Here is a 22,979-nt window from a genome sequence, read left to right as displayed (position 1 = left end):
ACATACGTCCAAGGTTGGTAAGTACCAGGCGAACTGGACGTATGAATGCAGCCAAGGTCGTGAAGGGGTTAACTGCACAAACAATTTACTGTACATTTAAATGTATACCTATATATAGATATGTACAGACATCTAGAAAACAAAGGTCTACTGCATGCATTGCATAATTCTCACTTATCACACATTACTGTGTAAGTATATGCAATTAGAAAAGTTTTTTAGAAACTGCATTATGCAACAGATTTTTTGTTACTTCAATCAATCTAAAATAAAATGAAAATTAGAGAAAGTTTGCAGCCAGTCATCATTGTGGCTTCAATTTCTACAGAGACCTACAGTATGAGTTTTTCTGCATGCAAACTTTACATCATCAAGGACAAGGCCAAAATGGGTTACTGCCTCCGTGACAAACATATCTGAGCGAGCTAAAATTAATTTACCTTCTGGGTGACCCCCCTGAATAAATTACAAGGAAATGTTCCAATATTTTCTGCAGGGAATAACTGGTTAATTGATAATTTGTAGGTATGAAAAATCTTCACCTACCAACGTTTAGGAGCTTGGAAACAATCTTGTCAAAAACTCCTCTGTCATTCTCTTCATATATTCTCTTAGCAATCTTCTGAACAAGAACTTCTGCAGTGAGTGGAGTTCCATCTAATTGGTGAAGCCCATAGGGATCATCTAAAAGAATAAATTTCTGACCTACTTTCAGCCATCTAATTATGTAATTTCTGGAGAGCTGCACTTAATGTCTCCTTCATTAATGCTGAGTGCTTAAACTTAAACTCAATTAGGCATTCAATTCCATTCATAAAATAGTAACCTAAATAGTAGTGATGAGCGAGCACTAGAATGCTCGGGTACTCATTGCTCGAGTCGAGCAAATCATAATGCTCGGGTGCTCGACCCGAGCAACAAGCCCAATGTAAGTCAATGGCAAACTTGAACATTTTTCCGGCGGCCCCCTGGAAAAATTGGCCAAATCGATGGGAAAAGTGTCAAAATGATATAGGAACAGCATGGGGAAGACCCCTGGAAGCATCTCTGACTCCCAGGTCACTGCTGTGAACATGTTGTCAGAGTATTACGTCACTTTTAAGCTAAAATGGAAAAAATGTTAAGGAACATTCTTTCCAGGGTAATTACTTCTATATAAGGCAAAATAAATAACCAAAACCAAAAATGCTCCTCCATACCTTGGGCTATGTTCACATGTAGTGTTTTTTATGCGTTTTTGCACTTTTGCATTGCTTTCAACGGTGAAAAATACATTCACCCGTAAATGTCATTTTAACACCTTATCTGGCCATGTGGTGTGAGACATGATTAGACACATCATTTATGAAGGAGGGACTGTGAAAGTCACAAAGCCTATTTTTTCAAGGCCATCAGGTAGCTCTTACTATTGTTAGAGGGCCATCAGCCGGCTATGCTTTGTTGTTCCAATTATTAAGGAGTGGGTCTCCATCTACTGTTATTGCATATGCAGCAAGTTCGAGGGCTGCCAAAAATTAGGACGCACTCCAATACCCCCTTTGAAGAGACGTCAAGGAGGGCCTCATTAAAAAAATTGTTACCATTGTTAAGGAGTGGGTCTCCAAACTGGTAATGCCCATGCACTAAGTTCATGGGCTGAAAAACATACATGAACATTCTATATAACATACAGAATGTTAGAGGTAGACCTCTAAAAAAATTTCCTACGGGCATCATAAACACCCTTAAAAAAAATTATGTGGGTGTTGCATCACAGTCACCCTGGTGATATGGTGGTGGAGGATGAGGAGGAGAAGGAGGAGGACAACAGAAAATAGACAAAATCAAGAAGCGTATACCCATGTCTGGGTTTGAAGAGGTGCATGGGAATAGACCCCCCAAAAATGCCACTGGATTTGAGTTTATATTCTGCTGCTATCATCCGATGGTGTTGAGAAGTCTGGCCCAATCCAGCCCTTGTTCGTTTTGATGAGTCAGCCTGTTGGCATTTTCAGTTGATAGGTGGATGCGCCTATCAGTTATAATGCCCCCGGTGGCACTAAAAACCCGCTCTGATAAAACGCGAGCGGCAGGCTGGCCAGGACCTCCAAGGCATAGAGAGCCAGTTCATGCCCCATGTCCAGCTTGGTTACCCAATAGTTATAAGGCACAGAGGAATCACGAAGGACATTGGTACGGTCGGCAAGGTACTCCTTCAGCATCTTCCAAAACTTTTCCCTCCTTATCAGAATACCCCACGCATCAGGTCCTGGGCGCTGGGAGGGTCTGAGAAAACTGTCCCACACCTTTGACAGTGTTCCCCTGCCACTTCTGCATCATATTTGTGTCTCCCTCGCCTGTACTCCTTGGTTGTCCAAGGAACTGTGACCTCTGTCACCAGCGTTTTCAGATGGGAATTTTTTTTAATTCCTCAACAAGGGCCTTCTGGTACTGCAACATTTTATTAAACCTCTCCACCACGGGAAGGAGAAATAGAAAGTTCTCCTTGTGGCGTGGGTCTAGAAGTGTGACCAACCAGTAATTACGGTCGGTCAAAATGTGTACAACGTGAGGGTCATGGGAAAGGCAGTGTAACAAACTCAGCCATGTGTGCCAGACTGCCAACAGCCAAGTCATCCCTGTCCTGACCAAGAAGACGACTGTCCATGCTCTCCTCCTCTTCATCCTCCTCCTCATTCTCCCTCTCCTCAGGCCATCCACGCTGAACAGACGGTATGACTGTTGTGTGGATAGGACTGTCTGTAGCACAGGAAAACAGTTCCTATTCCTCCTCCTCCTTCTCATAATCACCCAATCCGAGTTGAGATGAGATGAGGCTGGGCTGTGTGGCATCACTCTGTATGGTTCCTTGCTCCATCTCATCGTGCTCTGCCGGCAACGCCTCCTCTTTAATTGTGAGCAGCGAGTGTTTCAGTACACAGAAAAGCGATATGGTGACGCCAATTATGGTGTCATCGCCGCTCACCATCTTCGTGGAGTCCTCAAAGTTTTGGAGGACGGCACAGATGTCAGACTTCCATGCCCACTCATCAGCTCTTATATGCGGAGGCTGACCTGAATACTGACGGGCATGTTGAATCTGGTACTGCCCTCTGCTGCTCACAAATGCTTCCCAACATATGCATCATTGAGTTCCAATGCATGGTGACATCACACACCAGTCGGTGAGCTGGAAGCTGCAAACGCTGGTGAAGCACATCGAGGGCGGCGGAAGCTGTAGGAGACTTTCAGAAATGGGCACACACGCAGCGTACTTTCACAAGCAAATCATGCAGATCTGGGTAGGTTTTGAGAAACCACTGAACCACTAGGTTGAGCACATGGACCAGTCATGGTACATGTGCAAGCTTGCCTAGCTTCAGAGCCGCCATCAGGTTCCAGCCATTGTCACACATGACCATGCCTGGCTGTAGGTTCAGTGGTGACAGCCACAGATCTGCCTGCTCTGTTACAGCTGTCAAATCAACAACTCTGCAGCGGTGTGAGGTTTGGCCCCTAAGCACATTAGCTTCAGCACAGCCTGTTGTCACTTGGCCGATGCAGCGCTGCAGTGCTTCCAGCTTCCAACTGATGTGGTCATTTCAAAGATGGAGGCTGAAGAGGAGGAGGAGCAGGAGCTGTGGAATGTGGGGGTGACCCTGATTGACCCAGGTCCAGCAATCCTCGGCGTTGGGAGGACGTGATCCATCCCAGGGTCCGACTGGGTGCCGGCTTCCACTATATTAACCCAGTGTGCCGTCAGCGAGATGTACCGTCCCAGCCCACAAGCACTTGTCCATGTGTCTGTGGTTAGGTAGACCTTCCCCGTAACTGCGTTGTTGAGGGCACGGGTAATGTTCTGGGACACTTGCTTGTGTAAGGCGGGGATGACAAACCAGGAGAAATAGTGGTGTCTGGGGACAGAGTACCAAGCGATGGCCGCTGCCATGAGGTTGCGGAAAGATTCCTTCTCCACGAGCCTAAAAGGCAACATTTCAAGTGCAAGCAGTCTAGAAATATGGTAGTTTAGCTCTGAAAGCAAGCGCAAATATGCAGCCAATGCCCCACAGTTCAGAAAGGACAGAGGTAGGGACAACTGAACGCTGCGCTGGGACAAGGACGTGGTTGCGAGTGGTGGTTGCGAGTGAGCAACGACAGGTGCAGGGCGGGAGGAATCTTCGCCTGCACCATGGATAGAGGATTGGCGTGCACGCACAACAGGCAATGGTGTTACCCGAAGACACTGATCCTGGACCCTGGTGTTCGACCCAACTAATCGGGTGCTTTGCTGTCATGTGCCTGAGCATGCTGGTGGTGGTTAGGCTGGTAGTTTTGCTGTCCCTGCTGATGCTGGCGTGGCAGATGTTGCAAATGGCCTTTTTGGGGTTATCTGAACAGTCTTTAAAAAAGAGCAAGACTCTGGAAGACCTAACAGTTGGACTGGCAACTTCCTTTGTGTTGGTGTTCCGGGGAACAGTTGCCCACCGTGTGTCCTGCCTGTTGTGGTGCTACGCCTCCCTCGCCCCCTGTGTTGCTGTCCTCGCTATGCATGTCACCTTGCCAGGTTGTGTCAGTGGCTTCATTGTCCACCACCTCGTCTTCCACGTACGCATCCTGGGCCTCCTCCTGACTTGCTGGCAATTGTGTCTCATCATCATCATTCACCTCTTGCAACACTAATTGCACTTTCCCACAGTCACCTTCATGTGACTGTGGCTGCTCAAATATTTGGGCATCACTACATGAAGTGGGCTGGGCAAGAGGCCCGAATCTATAAATGGAAAAGTGAACAGCTCTTCAGAGTGTCCTAGTTTGGGATCACTTGTCTCTGGGCACTCGGCATGCTGGGAGAAAGGAGGAACAGGGTGAGGAATATGTAGTCCAGACTCACGGCTACTGAGACTGGACCGTGTGGAAGACAGGGTGGTGGTGGTGGTGGCAAACTGACTGGAAGCATTATCTGCTATCCAACCAACAACCTTTTCACACTGCTCTGGCTTCAAGAGTGGTGTTCCGCGGCCCCCTAGAATTTGGACCGGAATGTAGTTCGACATGATGTGGGTGTTTGTTGTGCTCCCTCAGCAGGCACAGTTTAATCTTGCCAAAGGGCTCGGCCTCTGCGTGCACCATTAGCATCACATCCACTTCCCCGTCCCTTGCCCATTTTCAATGAAGTGTGATATTTGGCACGCTCCAAAAAAAGTGACGATTATTACGGCAGTAATATCGGATCACGTCTGATGACCACAGTTTTAGGCAGTGGCGATATAGATATAAATAATCAGGATTAAGAGCAAAAGAAATAAAAAAGTAGCCCTGATTTCTAGGGCTATGGATATCTGTAACAGCAGAAGACAGAACTTGCTCCTTTTCTGTTGTATACACTGTCCTCAAACTCTGCCTCCCTAACTCCTACTATCACCAGGAATAATATATGCAGCTGGATTAATCCTTAGAAGGACTGTTAGTTCAATTGTGTGTGTATATATATATATATATATATTTATTGCAGTAGATGTGGAATATTTATACCTAACTAATAAACTGCCAATTCTCTCCCTAGCTAAGCAGCACCTCTCCCTACTCTGACTGTCTGAAGGGTAGACTGTGACGTGCATAGGGTCACAGAGTCTAATATAGACCCGATAACGCTATGCAGCCAGCCAGTCACTGTAATGCCACAACCAACATGGCTACGGCATTACAGTGAGTGGCAGGCAATCTCTGCATGTTTATTCACTGTTAAAACAGCGCCAAACATGCGGGGCAGGGACTCGAGCTCCCGGCCGAGCATTTCGGAAGTAGTCGCGGAGCGCTGAGCAGTGAGATGCTCGGGCGAGTACAGAGCAGAAGTGAGCACGCTCGCTCATCACTACTAAATTGGGAAAAATCTATGCTATTAAATTGGTTATTAGAGGTAGTTATAAAAAGAAATACATTTACAGTATGATTTATAATAAAAGAAGTCTCATTAGCAATGAATGCCTGAGGTTAATACATTTTACCTTTACGTGTTCCTCTGTTTACTGTATCTGCTTCGGCAAGCTAATAGATCCCACTACCCAAAGTATCTATGCTCCTAAATACAAGTGTTTGTTTGCAAGAATATTACTGTGTCCGATAGTAGTGTAGTCTGTGCATCTGTTGCATGACATATTAGTCCATCTGTTTTAGAATCGATCAAGGTTGTACAATAATTATGGTAATTTATTAACAGTTACAGTACACATTATATGATATTATTAAATAATTATCGGCAGCCCACTAAGCACAACACATCTGTTTGGAAATGTTTTCTATAAATTCTCTGCACAAAATGCAGTAAACCATGTAAAAGTCTGGAAACTTGCCTGTTTTTCCAGTGGTCTCTCTACACTTAATGCTCTATTATGCAGCGCCTTGTCTAGAAGGGATAAAGAGGCAGAAATATTACAATTAACTCATCGCCGAGTTTATATATGTAAATTAAATATGAATAAATTCAGGAATAATTACTAAACATAAACTATAGAAGAATAATCCTAAATACACAACTACACGTTACTAAGACTGCTTTCTAAAAAAAAGGTGCTTTATTCCTTTAAGAGTTGATTTGTGAAGATGGATTTAGTTAAATTACTTTAATCGTTGGGTTACAGTGAACATGTCAGCTGCATTCTCCCCATATACAGTACAGACCAAAAGTTTGGACACACCTTCTCATTTAAAGATTTTTCTGTATTTTCATGACTATGAAAATTGTACATTCACACTGAAGGCATCAAAACTATGAATTAACACATGTGGAATTATATACTTAACAAAAAAGTGTGAAACAACTGAAAATATGTCTTATATTCTAGGTTCTTCAAAGTAGCCACCTTTTGCTTTGATTACTGCTTTGCACACTCTTGGCATTCTCTTGATGAGCTTCAAGTGGTAGTCAACGGAAATGGTCTTCCAACAATCTTGAAGGAGTTCCCAGAAATGCTTAGCACTTGTTGGCCCTTTTGCCTTTACTCTGCGGTCCAGCTCACCCCAAACCATCTCGATTGGGTCCAGGTCTGGTGACTGTGGAGGCCAGGTCATCTGGCGTAGCACCCCATCACTCTCCTTTTTGGTCAAGTAGCCCTTACACAGCCTGGAGGTGTGTTTGGGGTCATTGTCCTGTTGAAAAATAAATGATGGTCCAACTAAACGCAAACCGGATGGAATAGCATGCCGCTGCAAGATGCTGTGGTAGCCATGCTGGTTCAGTATGCCTTCAATTTTGAATAAATCCCCAACAGTGTCACCAGCAAAGCACCACCACACCATCACTCCTCCTCCTCCATGCTTCACCAGGCATGTAGAGTCCATCGGTTCACCTTTTCTGCGTCGCACAAAGACATGGTGGTTGGAACCAAAGATCTCAAATTTGAACTCATCAGAACAAAGCACAGATTTCCACTGGTCAAATGTCCATTCCTTGTGTTCTTTAGCCCAAACAAGTCTCTTCTGCTTGTTGCCTGTCCTTAGCAGTGGTTTCCTAGCAGCTATTTTACCATGAAGGCAAGCTGCACAAAGTCTCCTCTTAACAGTTATTGTAGAGATGTGCCTGCTGCTAGAACTCTGTGTGGCATTGACCTGGTCTCTAATCTGAGCTGCTGTTAACCTGCGATTTCTGAGGCTGGTGACTTGGATAAACTTATCCTCAAAAGCAGAGGTGACTCTTGGTCTTCCTTTCCTGGGGCGGTCCTCATGTGAGCCAGTTTCGTTGTAACGCTTGATGGTTTTTGCAACTGCACTTGGGAACACTTTCAAAGTTTGCCCAATTTTTCAGACTGACTGACCTTCATTTCTTAAAGTAATGATGGCCACTTGATTTTCTTTACTTAGCTGCTTTTTTCTTGCCATAATACAAATTCTAACAGTCTATTCAGTAGGACTATCAGCTGTGTATCCACCTGACTTCTGCACAACACAACTGATGGTCCCAACCCCATTTATAAGGCAAGAAATCCCACTTATTAAACCTGACAGGACACACATGTGAAGTGAAAACCATTTCCGGTGACTACCTCTTGAACCTCATCAAGAGAATGCCAAGAGTGTACAAAGCAGTCATCCAAGCAAAAGGTGGCTACTTTGAAGAACCTAGAATAGAAGACATATTTTCAGTTGTTTCACACTTTTTTGTTAAGTATACAATTCCACATGTGTTAATTCATAGTTTTGATGCCTTCAGTATGAATGTACAATTTTCACAGTCATGAAAATACGGAAAAAACTTTAAATGAGAAGGTGTGTCCAAACTTTTAGTCTGTACTGTACATTCTGTCTTCTTTCTAGAGGGCAATACACATTTCTAGCACACAGGATCTGGTTTATAATTGCTATAATAATTGCTTATAATAACTGCTTATAATCTGGCCCATAAACACTATCTAAGCGATGCTAAATTATAGCATTAATTGCATATTTAAGAGTAAGTTTACCTTGGCTACTTTCTGGTTTAGGAAGTCCATGAATAAAACATATCACTCTAATAAGGGCACAGAAGCAAATTACATGCTTAAGAGCCATTTCACACCAATACAAATAGCCTTGTCCAATCCTGCTGTATACTTGGATTCAGTCGCTGACTTATTCTTGTGCCAATAACCAGTGCATTGGTTTATAATTGAGGATATCAGAGAGGGGCAAGAGGAGAAGGACATTTTCTTCAAGGTAGAAGTGAAGCTGGAGCTGTCCTAGGCAGAAGTGCTGAAACTGTTGCAGCCAGAGGCACCAAAGAAGTCCACTAGTGTCATGCTGAATCTGGATGGCACTGCCCTCCGTGGTGTTGCACCAAAATTTGACTATAATGTCCAGCTGACCAGCTGCTCACTTACGTGGTGCTGAATCTAGACTGTGCTGCCCAGATCAGAGCTGCCCATCGGTGTGGTGCTGAATCCAGGACTGTACTGCCCAGAGGAGAGCTGCCCATTGGTGTGGTGCTGAGTCCAGGACTGTACTGCCCAGAGGAGAGCTGGCCACCACTATGGTGCTGAATCTAGGACTGTACTGCCCAGAGGAGAGCTGCCCATCGGTGTGGTGCTGAATCTAGGAATGTAGTGCCCAGAGGAGAGCTGCCCACCGGTTTGGTGCCGAATCTAGGACTGTAGTGCCCAGAGGAGAGCAGCCCATCACTGTGGTGCTGAACCAGTACTAAACAAGGGAAAGGACACAGGAGATTGCCCCAAATGCTAAGCAGAGATGCTAGATGTGCTGTAGCTGTCTTCTATTGTTCATCAGCAGATCGCATCAGTCTATAAATGGGATGTGCTCTGCTATATCCCTGCAGCTTACTTATAATTCTCAACTGGTGCATATTAAATGAGACAAAATAACTCACACCTGAGGATGCTAATAAGGGTAAATCGCCACCCATATAGACTCATAGAAGAAAAAAGCGATCAAGATCACCCAAAAGAATGTTTCTCAATATAAAAGACAAATTTTATTGTATGAATATAAAATACAAAATGTAATACACATACTTGACAAAAATGGTGCAAATACATACACTATAAAAAATCCATCGTAATGTAGGACCGACGGGGTCCGTTCTGTGAGAATCACAACAGCTCAGTGGCCATGTGCACTGTCATTAAGTGACCCACCAAGCCATACTAGAGTCCAGGAAAATAATACTGGTCTATAGTAAACAGTTCATTGAATGGTCACCAAATAGTTAAGCATCAAACTATCCACAAGAGATAGATGTATGAACAATTAATTCATACCTGGACACAGGACCATATGGTGTGGGAGCTCACAGGGGGGCCACGCGTCCACCCCAACGCGCGTTTCGGCGCTGCCTTCTTCAGGGGGCGTAAACCAACTCAGGAGGTGTGTCTCTTTAAATGATAGCCCAGCCAATGGGTGAAGATGGGAGGACCATGAGTGACGCATGTAGCGTTGCGGTTGCCAGGGCGACCCATGACGGCGTCATTCGGCGCATCGCGCGGAAGTCACTTGGGCCCATGTGACTCCGCAGGTCCTTGTAGGTAGACGCCGAAGACCACGGGGCGCTGTGCCAACCCGCGAAGCGCATGCGTTCAGGTCCTATTGGCCCCAAACACTATCCCAGTGCTCAAAGAATGCAGTACATAAACGGCATACCCGCCCAAGTTACATGTCACCTTTACCACAACTCATACAATGCGATCTGAAGGTCAGTTTAGCAATACATTTAAATCTGGATAATAATACATTATCATATAAAACACAATATATCAGATGTTATAATTAATAGAAAAGTTTCATACATTAACCAACCCAAAAACAACATGTACATACTTTATAATGTCTTCATTCATATAAATATAGATAGTTACCATATCAGTGTACAGACAATAGCTCACATATCTGGCAGGGTACTGTTGAAGCTTTATTTGAGTTCATGGAATCCCTCAAGAAGAATGATATGAACATTTTTATCACATTTACGTGGGATAGAAATGTAATTAATTTCTTAGATGTGACCCTTACTAGGGATCAAAATAATTTCTTACAGACTAGTATCTATAGGAAAGACACTTCTACAAATATGCTACTCCATGCGACAACCTCTCATCCCCCTCACATGATTCAGGCTATACCAACAGGCCAATTCCTACGTTTGCATAGGATTTGCTCTGACGACATGGAATTTGTTAGACAGTCAGAAGACCTGAAAAATAGATTCTACGAAAGGGGCTATAGCAGACGCATGGTAAAAAGAGCATATCATCGTGCCAAATACTCTAGTCGACATGAATTATTATATAAAAAAAAGAGCCCCAAGATAGATGGAGGACAAAGTGAGATTCATAACAAATTACCATGGGCAGTTTGGACGTATGAGGGAATGCTTGAGCAAGGTGTGGCCAATTTTATTGACAGATCCCACGCTGTCAAAAATTCTTCCTGATCGTCCATCTATCACTGTACGTCACTCCAAAAATCTACGGGACCAACTGATACACAGTCATTACCAGACTGAATCCGTGACTACAATTTTGGGTGTCTCAAGTCCTGTGTGGAAGCTTTCCTTGCGGTCGATGTGTTGCCTGCCCTAATGTGCAAAGAGTGAATACCTTCACTAATGCAGCTGGCACTAAGATATATGAAATCAGGAGCCGCATCACCTGTACCTCACGCTATGTCATCTACTATGCCACTTGTCCTTGTGGACTAATCTACATTGGCCTAACTACGCGCCAATTGAAAGGGAGAGTAAGGGAACATGTGTTGGGTGTTTTGGCAGCCACCGACAGCATGGACACTTCCACACTCAGGACAATACAACGACACTTCAAGCTATGTCATGGCTGTGATAGTTCCCTATTAAAGATCAGAGGGATTGATTTACTTAAGTACGGAATTCGTGGAGGAAAACTTAGTCAGCGTTTAGCTCAACTACAGTCACGATGGATTTGGAATTTAGGTACGGTACATACAAATGGATTGAACGAGAACCTCAGTTTTGTCCCTTTTATCTGATCCCTCTCTGCCTGCAACATACATCTATATTGTTTTTTAAATTGTTTTTAATTTTGATTTTATTTTTCACAGTGTGTATCCATCTATATTTGTTGCTAAATCTTCTTGGGATGGATGTGACCTAGTTACATCTCTTCTGATGCCTTTTATCTTCGACCATGGGTGGAGAGGAAAATTCACTTGATCTGGGAATGACAAGTGCCTTACTGTGCATCGATTGGCTTTCTGACCCGTTGATATTGTAATAATTTTTTTTGTACCCATTGTATGAGAGATTATCCATTGCAGTTTGGCCAGGTGTCTCATGCAGTGCAGGGGGTGTCCACGTCGAGTCATGTACGGACTCCTTTGGGGTTTTGTCATGCCAGGCGTGGACACCTCCTGTCTATGATATTCTGTCTATATTTGTGGGTGCGCACATGTTCCCCTATAGGGACACTTACATTCTTGTGGGATGTAGTGCATGATTATATATATATTTCGGACCCCATAATGACTACATCACATGTATGGATAATTTAGGAGTGAGGACTGTAGTGGTTGTGATGTTTGTCACTTTTATTATATGTAAGCTATTGTCTGTACACTGATATGGTAACTATCTATATATATATGAATGAAGACATTATAAAGTATGTACATGTGGTCTTTGGGATGGTTAATGTATGAAACTTTTCTATTAATTATAACATATCTGATATATTGTGTTTTATATGATGTATTATTATACAGATTTAAATGTATTGCTAAACTGACCTTCAGATCGCATTGTATGAGTTGTGGTAAAGGTGACATGTAACATATGGGGGTATGCTGTTTATGTACTGCATTCTTTGAGCTCTGGGACAGTGTTTGTGGCCGATAGGATCTGTACGCATGCGCTTCACGGGCTGGCACAGCGCCCCGTGGTCTTCGGCGTCTACCTGCAAGGACCTGCAGAGTCACATGGGCCCACGTGACTTTCGCGTGATCCGCCGCATGACGCCGACGTACCGGGTGGCCACGGCAACCGCGACGCTACGTGCGTCACTCATGGTCCTCCCATCTTCACCCATTGACTGGGCTATCATTTAAAGAGACACACCTCCTGAGATGGTTTACGCCTCCGGAAGGCAGTGCCAAAACGCGCGTTGGGGTGGACGCGTGGCCCCCTTGTGAGCTCCCACACCATATGGTCCTGTGTCCAGGTATGAATTAATTGTTCATACATCTATCTCTTGTGGATAGTTTGATGCTTAACTATTTGGTGACCATTCAATGAACTGTTTACTATAGACCAGTATTATTTTCCTGGACATCTTTAAATACTTGTACATTTACTTGGACTCTAGTATGGCTAGGTGGGTCATTTAATGACAGTGCACATGGGCACTGAGCTGTTGTGAATCTCACAGAATGGACCCCATCGGTCCTACATTACGATGGATTTTTTATAGTGTATGTATTTGCACCATTTTTGTCAAGCATGTGTATTACATTTTGCATTTTATATTCATACAATAAAATTTGTCTTTTATATTGAGAAACATTCTTTTGGGTGATCTTGATCGCTTTTTTCTTCTATGAGTCTATATCCCTGCAGCTTGTAGATCAGGAATCAGAGCTCCATTGTGCGTCACCTGAATGACAGCAGTCTGGCATCACCAATGCTGCTATGCGGCACATTGCGCCCTTTACTACTGTTTGCGATGTAAAACCCCTTCTAATTGGAGCGAGAGGATCTGTGATTGCTTATTGAAGACACACCCTCGTACATGGTGGACTTGTGTGTTCCCTTTAAAAATATGAGTGGTTCTCACATGTTGTGGCTGATGCCTGATAACATAAGTGCTATCCCCTCATTCTGCATGACTGCAGCTGTCGTCTCATGGGCGGCTGATGTATTCCGTCACTATAGTACAGGTGAGATCACAGCCATCTGTAGGAAAAAAACACCATCTTATCCGTGTCATGTACAGATTGTGGTAAATCGACTCTCTCGGCTTCTTAAAGAGGCAGACACAGGAACCGTTTCTATTTAAAGTGCGGCTGATTTATTGCAATCTTCATAAACCACGTCACCAGAAAACATAAATACAGCTTTTGTCTGGCAGAAGGGTAAACATAAAATAACAAGTCCATACAATAGTGCTGGTTAGCCAGCCCACCTGGCTTAGAGTCCAGCTTTCATGTCCTTTAACAAAGGGATTCAAACCAGGAGACCTGCAATCTCCATACATCCAGCACGTGTGAAAACAAACAGCTCAGAGCTTTCACCTCCAGGCCCTCCCCACACCAAATGCTCTGAAAGGCTGTGAATTATATCCTCAGAGTTCCTCCCTCTCTATATGTGTTCAATCATCCCAGCACCAAAGATGGCTGTTTAGCTCACTTGTGTGCTGGAACCTTTTTCCTATGTACAATTACTGCAGCTATCAATCTCAGTGCTACATATCTCCCCTCTAGTACTTTGCCAGTGACTTTGTCACAAGATGCATGTCACTATGCAAGTTGTCCCTGTATTCCTAAACATCAGCAATAAAGTAGGAAGGAGTGAGTCACTGAATGCAAAATGTGACAAAATAAAACCAACCTTGTAAGGCTGCATGTGTAATGGTCATAGCAACCTCCAGTTACAGTCACATAAAATCCCTGGTGCCAGTGATAAAGGAGGGGAGATCTCTGTAATACCATATATGTGTAGGTTTAGTCCACCAGTGTCTGGAAGGCATGTTGAGCTCAGCTATGTTGCTCATGAGAGCGCTGGGTCCTAATGTCCACCATTACCACTCCGTTCTTAGTCTAATTTTACATATCACTTGATCAATGTATTTCTTCCAACATTAGATATTAATAATAAAGTGTTTAATTGAAAATATAATGAATAAGGTTAAAGCTTTAAAAGAAGAGACGTGTATGATAAACTATACAGTGGGTACGGAAAGTATTCAGACCCCTTTAAATTTTTAACTCTTTGTTTCATTGCAGCCATTTGGTAAGTTCAAAAAAGTTCATTTTTTTTCTCATTAAAGTACACTCTGCACCCCATCTTGACTGAAAAAAAAAAAAAACAAATGTAGAAATTTTTGCAAATTTAGTAAAAAAGAAAAACTGAAATATCGCATGGTCATAAGTATTCAGATCCTTTCTCAGTATTGAGTAGAAGCACCCTTTTGAGCTAGCACTGTCATGAGTCTTCTTGGGAATGATGCAACAAGTTTTTCACACCTGGATTTGGGGATCCTCTGCCATTCTTCCTTGCAGATCCTCTCCAGTTCCGTCAAGTTGGATGGTGAACGTTGATGAACAGCCATTTTCAGGTCTCTCCAGAGATGACCAATTGGGTTTAGGTCAGGGCTCTGGCTGGGCCAGTCAAGAATGGTCACAGAGTTGTTCTGAAGCCACTCCTTTGTTGTTTTAGCTGTGTTCTTAAGGTCATTGTCTTGCTGGAAGGTGAACCTTCGGCCAAATCTGAGGTCCAGAGCACTCTGGAAGAAGTTTTCATCCAGGATATCTCTGTACTTGGCCGCATTCATGTTTCCTTCAATTGCAACCTGTCGTCTTGTCCCTGCAGCTGAAAAACACCCCCATAGCATGATGCTGCCACCAACATGTTTCACTGTTGGGATTGTGTTAGGCAGGTGATGAGCAGTGCCTGTTTTTTTCCCACACATACCGCTTAGAATTATCACCAAAAAGTTCTATCTTTGTCTCATCAGACCAGAGAATCTTATTTCTCATAGTCGGAGAGTCCTTCATGTGTTTTTGAGCAAACTCTATGCGGGCTTTCATATGTCTTGCACTGAGGAAAGGCTTCCGTCGGGCCACTCTGCCATAAAAGCCTGACTGGTGGATGGCAGCTTGACTTTGCGGAACTTTCTCCTATCTCCCTACTGCATCTCTGGAGCTCAGCCACAGTGATCTTGGGGTTCTTCTTTACCTCTCTCACCAAGGCTCTTCTCCCACAATTGCTCAGTTTGGCTGGACGGCAGGTCTAGGAAGACTTCTGGTGGTCCCAAACTTCTTCCATTTAAGGATCATGCAGGCCACTGTGCTCTTAGGAACCTTGAGTAATGTAGAAATTCTTTTGTAACCTTGGCCAGATCTGTGCCTTGCCACAATTCTGTCTCTGAGCTCCTTGGGCAGTTCCTTTGAGCTCAAGATTCTCATTTGGTCTGACATGCACTGTGAGCTGTGAGGTCTTATATAGACAGGTGTGTGCCTTTCCAAATCAAGTCCTATCAGTTTAATTAAACACAGCTGGACTCCAATGAAGGAGTAGAAACATCTCAAGGAGGATCACAAGGAAATGGACAGCATGTGACTTAAATATGAGTGTCTGAGCAAAGGGTCTGAATACTTATGACCATGTGATATTTCAGTTTTTCTTTTTTAATAAATTTGCAAAAATTTCTACATTTCTGTTTTTGTTAGTCAAGATGGGCTGCAGAGTGTACTTTAATCAGAAAAAATGAACTTTTTAGAATTTACCAAATGGCTGCAATGAAACAAAGAGTGAAAATTTTAAAGAGGTCTGAATACTTTCCGTACCCACAGTATATCTGTTGTGAATAAAAGTACTAGTAAATTCACTCTGCATCTCAAGTGTCATATCTACAGTGCCAAAGGTTTTCTATCTGAATCTTATTGCTATTCCTTCTGTGCACTACATCTTCTAATTAGGAGTGCAAAACTTCTAACGCTTTACAGTATGATAAACTGATTGTATATACGAGTACTTCTATATATCTCTTTGGACAAAACTATTGTGATACACCTTTAAATCATTGAATTCAGAGTTTTCATTCAGTTCCATGGCTGCAGGCGTATGAAATCCAGCCAGTAGTTATGTAGTCAGAGTTTACATATAAACATATGTGAATGCATTATTCTAAAGAGTTCACTGAATTCAAATCTGGTCCTGTAATAGGAGGTCAACATTGTAACAACTCAGTTTGTAAAAGTTCTTTGTTCCTAAATATTCCACAAGCAATCATCTGTGTATGATATTATTAAAAAGTGGAAGCAGTTAGGAACTACAGGCACTCAGCCACGAAGAGGAGACCACGTAGAGTTACAGAGCGGTGTCACCATGTGCTGGCACATGGTGGATCGATAAAAATCACCAACGCTCTGCTGAGTCCATAACTCCAGAGTCTAAAACTCCTTTGTCATGAACATCAGCACAAAATCTTTGCCCCAGTAGCTTCATGGCATGGGTTTCCAGGTACTACATCCCCTGGCAAAAATTATGGAATCACTCAATTCTGAGGAAAAAATTATGGAATCATGAAAAACAAACACACAAAAGAACACTCCAATACATCACTAGTATTTTTTTTGCACCACCTCTGGCTTTAATAACTCAGTCTCGGAGGCATGGACTTAATGAATGACAAACAGTACTCATCAATCTGGCTCCAACGTTCTCTGATTGCTGTTGCCAGATCAGATTTGCAGGTTGGAGCCTTGTCATGGACCATTTTCTTCAACTTCCACCAAAGATTTTCAATTGGATTGAGATCCAGACTATTTGCAGGCCATGACATTGACCTTATGTGTCTTATTTCAAGGAATGTTTTCACAGTTTTTGCTCTATGGCAGGATGCATTATCACCTTGAAAAATGATGTCATCATCCCCAAACATCCTTTCAATTGATGGGATAAAAAACTGTCCAAAATATCAATGTAAACTTGGGCATTTATTGAAGATGTAATGAGACATCTCCCCAGTGCCTGTACCTGACATGCAGCCCCATATCATCAATGACTATGGAAATTTGCATGTTCTCTTCATGCAGTCATCTTTATAAATCTCATTGGAACGGCACCAAACAAAAGTTCCAGCATCATCACCTTGCCCAATGCAGATTCGCGATTCATCACTGAATATGACTTTCATCCAGTCATCCACAGTCCATGATTGCTTTTCCTTAGCCCATTGTAACCTTGTTTTTTCTGTTTAGGTGTTAATGATGGCTTTTGTTTAGCTTTTCTGTATGTAAATCCCATTTCCTCTAGGCGGTTTCTTACAGTTCGGTCACAGACATTGACTCCAGTTTCCTCCCATTCGTTCATTTGTTTTGTTGTGCATTTCCTGTTTTGGAGACATATTGCTTTAAGTTTCCGGTCTTGACGCTTTGATGTCTTCCTTGGTCTACCAGTATGTTTACCTTTAACAACCTTCCCATGTTGTTTGTATTTGGTCCAGATTTTAGACACAGCTGACTGTGAACAACCAACATCTTTTGCAACATTGCGTGATGATTTACCTTCTTTTAAGAGTTTGATAATCCTCTCCTTTGTTTCAATTGACATCTCTCGTGTTGGAGCCACGATTCATGTCAGTCCACTTGGTGCAACAGCTCTCCAAGGTGTGATCACTCCTTTTTAGATGCAGACTAATGAGCAGATCTAATTTGATGCAGGTGTTAGTTTTGGAAATTAAAATTTCAGGGTGATTCCATCATTTTTTCCCTCTGTTCGGTCTGAAAAAAATTTACCCTTATTGAGTACCACATTTTTAATCTTGATTTCTTTGTGTTTCTTAAAGCCCTAAAGTTGCCATTTGAAATTACTTTAGTTTTGTGCCATGTCTGTGATCTGCTTTTTTTCAACAACATTAAACAGCTGAATGAGCATCCTCTGAGCCTGGTGATTCCATAATTTTTGCCAGGGGTTGTAGCAGCTGCATGCAAGCCGTACATCACCAAGCACAATGCCAAGAGTCAGATGAAGTGGTGTAATGATATCAGCCACAGGACTCTGCAGCAGTAGAAACTTGTTCTATGGAGTGATGAATCACACTTCTCTATCTGGTAGTCTGTTATATGAATCTGAGTTTGGAAAACATAGTAACATAGTCTTAATTCAACCTTAAAAACTATGTTACTAAGTCCATTTAGTTCAACCCATAGCCTAACATGTTGATCCAGAGGAAGGCCAAAAAAACCCATGTGGCAAACACTAAGCTCCACTTTGGGGAAAAAAAATTCCTTCCTGACTCCATACGGCAATCAGACTGGTTCCCTGGATCAACGCCCTATCAAGGAATATAGTAGATATAACCTGTAATATTAAAATAGCTAAATAACCCCAAGTGTAATAACCTGTCTTAGTATTGCAGAACCCCAGTCCTCTAATAACCTTGGTTGCTCTTCTCTGCACCCACTCTAGTTCAGCTATGTCTTTCTTATTCACCGGAGACCAGAACTGTACACAGTATTCTAAATGTGGTCGCACTAGTGTCTTGTACAGCGGTAAAATTATGTTCTCCTCATTAGCATCTATGCCTCTTTTAACGCATTCCATTATTTTATTTCCCTTTGCAGCAGCTGCCTGACACTGGCCACCAACAGTGAGCTTGTCGTCCACCAATACACCCAGGTCTTTTTCAGTGACAGTTTTGCCCAGTGTTTTACAATTAAGCATATAATTATACATTTTATTTCCTCTGCCCAAGTGCATTACCTTACATTTATCCCTATTAAAGCTCATTTGCCATTTATCAGCCCAAGCTTCTAGTTTACATAGATCCACCTGTAATATAAAATTGTCCTCCTCTGTATTGATTACCCTGCAGAGTTTAGTGTCATCTGCAAATATTGAAATACTACTCTGTATGCCCCCTACAAGGTCATTAATAAATATGTGAAAAACAAGCGGGCTCAATACAGACCCCTGTGGTACCCCACTGATAACTGTGACCCAGTCTGAGTGTGTTCCATTAATAACCACCCTTTGTTTCCTATCACTGAGCCAGTTCTTAACCCACATAAATACATTTTCCCCTATCCCCATTGTTCTAATTTTATGTATCAACATTTTGTGTGGAACCATATCAAAAGCTTTTCAAAAGTCCATATACACAACATCCACAGCATTTCCTTGGTCCAGTCCGGAACTTACCTCTTCAAAAAAGTTGATCAGATTAGTTTGACAGGAAGGGTCCCTCGTAAACCCATGTTGATATTGGGTCATGAGGTTATTCTTCTTCAGATACTCTATTATAGCATCTCTTAGAAAACCCTCCAGGATTTTAGCCACTGTTGAGGTTAAGCTTAATATCCTATAATTTCCAAGTTTGGTTTTTGTCCCCCTTTTGAATATTGGCACCACATTTGCTATACGACAGTCCTGTGGTACAGACCCTGTTATTATGGAATCTTTAAAGATTAAAAATAATGGTCTATGACTATTAATTCCTGCAATACTCGCGGGTGTATCCCATCCAGGCCCGGGGATTTGTCAACTTTATTGATTTTTAGATGCCGCTGTACTTCCTGCTGGGTTAAGCAAGTGACATTTAATGGAGAATTTTTGTTATTACTGATCATGTTTTCTGTCATGCGATTTTCTTGTGTAAAAACTGTTGAAAAAAATAATTTAGTATATTGGCATTATTCTCATCCTCATCCACCATTTCACCCAGACTATTTTTTAAGGGGGCCAACACTATCATTTTTTAGTTTTTTACTATTTATGTAGTTAAAGAATATTTTGGGATTATTTTTACTTTCTCTGGCAATGAGTCTCTCTGTCTCAATCTTTGCTGCCTTGATTTGGTTTTTACAGAATTTATGTAGTTTTCTGTATTTATTTAATGCCTCATCACTACCTACTTGCTTTAGTTCGCTAAATGCTTTTTTTGTCACTTATTGAGCCCCTTACAGCTCTATTTAGCCATAATGGTTTCTTCCCATTTCTTGCATGTTTATTCCCATAGGGTATATATTGTGCACAGGTCCTATTCAGGATGCTAATAAATGTCTCCCATTTGCTTTGTGTAGTTTTATGTCTCAGGATATCGTCCCAGTTTATTGCACTAAGATCATCTCTCAACCGTTGGAAATTTGCCTTCCTGAAGGTTAGTGTCCTTGTAACCCCTCTATTACACATCTTATTAAAGGATACATGAAAACTTATTATTTTGTGATCATTATTACCCAAGTGATCCCCAACTCGTATATTTGATATGCGGTCTAGCCTGTTGGTTAATATTAGGTCTAGCAGTGCCCCGCTTCTCATAGTTGTCAAAAACCTATTACCTTTGCTGGAACTAATGTTCCCCAATGTATTTCAGGGTAGCTAAAGTCCCCCATAATAATGACTTCTCCTTGAGTCGCTGCCACATTGTACTTATAAAAGTGATGGACTGTTCTGCTGCATTCCTACCCCTGAAGACAACAAATCGAGCTATGTGTACAGTGCCATGCAGTTTTACATGTGATGTGAATAATGATGTGCGTCTTTTATATTGTCTTATAGTAATGTACAGCGTATAAGTACTGTTCATATAGTTAAGTGGCTTAGCAAAGATACAAGACATATGATAAAGATAATGGGTTTAGTCTTTAGGAGAGGATAAAGTTAATGGATAGAGACTGCAAGAAGGCGGGGGAGTGGCGCGAAATGGTGAGATGGACCCATCCCATCATGGGCGTAAGAGAAGTGAAAGATATCTAAAATGCATCCAGCCTGGGAAGTGGCTTGTTTGGAGAGACTGGCCTGTAGTTAGTAGTGCCCGCCCCCAATGGGCGCCGTGGAAGAAAGAGAAACCACGCCCATTGTAGCAAGCCAAGGGAGAATGGGTGGAAACTCCCAGGAAATGGGCATGTGAATCAAAAGTAGCCTCACCCAAGAACAGGCGGAGCAATGGAAGAGCACACCCACTGCAGAGTGGGCCTGGATCATTGTTGGGGAGGAGGCGAAACGGCATGAGAAGATGGAGTGCTACAGCTAACCTACTGAAAGCGATGGCCGATGCAACGGCATCGCACTCTACGGTGGGCCTGGACAAGCCGAGTGGAAAAGGAAGATGGCGCAGCAGGAGCAAGAAGTGCGGCTGGGTTGACTGACTCAGTAAAGCCCCCCACCAAAGTCCAGGGAAGGCACAGGATCCAATTCCGGACCCCAAGACAAAAGGTTCTTCTGCAGGTCCCAAAACTGGAACCCAATTCCAAGGTGGAGGCAGCCGTGTAAGCATGACAGAGGTCCTGCGACCAGGCAGGGTGGCAGCCTTGGTGGTGAGTACACCACAGCCCCCTGGAGAGGTATCAGCACTCATCCCCTGGCCACAGCAGTACATGGAAAAGACCCCAGCCCCGGACCTCGCTATGGCCAGATGATGGTGAAGGTCACTGAGGGGAAGAAAGAGCGGGAGAAATGGGTGAGGGGTCAACTCGAGCGCCCAGGAGGAGGTGAGGTCGTTGACCGGATGACCAACTGTCACATCCACTATTTTAGCCCTCAATGGGGAGACCATGTCCAGCAATGACTCCTCCACATACAATAACACGGCCTTGGGCCTGACTGAGGCAGTGGGTGCTGCGACTGCAGTGTGCGTCTCCCAGGGCCCCTACTGTACATGCTGTGTGTCTACCAGGTTCCAGAATGGGCGAGGACAACCATGTCCAAAGTGGGAAGGAATATAAGAGCGATGGACTGTTCTGCTGCATTCCTACCCCTGAAGGCAACAATCATCCTATGTGTACACTGCCATGCGGTTTTACATGTAACGTGAATAGCGATGTGCGCCTCTTACAGTGGCATGTAAAAGTTTGGACACGCTAGTTTGGGCACATATTTTTGCTGCGTCCAAAGCGCTGCGTTCGAGCATGCAGGTAAATCCGGATGTGTTCATCGAACACATGCAGAGTTAATGCATCTGTGTCGATACATCTTATAATCTTAATCAGCCAGACGATTAGATTTGTTAAGCCAAGAGAAATACATTCATAAGTCAACAGAAACACAATAGTGTTTGTGTATTTCTGTGGCTGGTCAAGAAGAACAGACCAGTATTTGTATAAAACTAAATGTTGACTTCTCTTCGTTTGGAAACAATGAGGTTTGTTAATATGCTAATGACATACACTGTGTGCAGAATTATTAGGCAAATTAGCATTTTGAGTACATGATGCTTTTTATACATGTTGTCCTACTCCAAGCTGCATAGGCTTGAGAGCCAACTACCAATTAAGTAAATCTGGTGATGTGCATCTCTGTAATGAGGAGGGGTGTTGACTAATGACATCAGCACCCTATATAAGGTGTGCTTAATTATTAGGCAACTACCTTTCCTTTGGCAAAATGGGTCAGAAGAGAGATTTGACAGGCTCTGAAAAGTCCAAAATTGTGAGATGTTTTGCAGAGGGATGCAGCAGTCTTGAAATTTCCAAACTTTTGAAGCGTGATCACCGAACAATCAAGCGTTTCATGGCAAATACCCAACAGGGTCGCAAGAAGCGTGTTGGCCAAAAAAGGCGTGTCAGGAATTCCAACACATAGAGGGACGACACAGGGGAGATCACGCAATATCTCACCGTGCCGTCACGCTGTCCGTATTTTGTACGGAGTCGCGAACACGCGATCCAGACTACTCGCTACGTAGGTATCGGTAAGCGACCAGTGAGCATATGGCTCAACACCCTGGGTTCCACAGCCTGGAATCCGTGTTTAACGCCCTCCGTACGGTCACTGTCAGCGTCACGATAGCCCAATTATTAATACTCTCTGCCACCACCGGCCGAGT

At 43.1% G+C, this 22,979-nt stretch overlaps 1 long non-coding RNA gene across 2 annotated transcripts in view; it reads right to left on the bottom strand.

Annotated features, from left to right (window-relative positions):
• Positions 1–22,979, bottom strand: part of LOC141166316 (uncharacterized) — a 51,279-nt gene that overhangs the window by 12,518 nt on the left and 15,782 nt on the right. For both annotated transcript variants that reach the window (XR_012251277.1, XR_012251276.1), the window contains exons 2-3: positions 6,330–6,382; positions 547–657 (exon numbers count right to left, since the gene is read on the bottom strand). This is a non-coding gene — a long non-coding RNA (uncharacterized lncRNA). The remainder of the gene's footprint in view (positions 1–546; positions 658–6,329; positions 6,383–22,979) is intronic.

Source organism: Phyllobates terribilis, unplaced genomic scaffold (genome assembly GCF_046119375.1).
Source record: "Phyllobates terribilis strain yellow unplaced genomic scaffold, ASM4611937v1 Scaffold_11__3_contigs__length_659146591, whole genome shotgun sequence".
Taxonomy (NCBI): domain Eukaryota; kingdom Metazoa; phylum Chordata; class Amphibia; order Anura; family Dendrobatidae; genus Phyllobates; species Phyllobates terribilis.
Note: the sequence above shows the minus strand (reverse complement) of the source record. Positions and strands in the feature narration are given on the sequence as shown.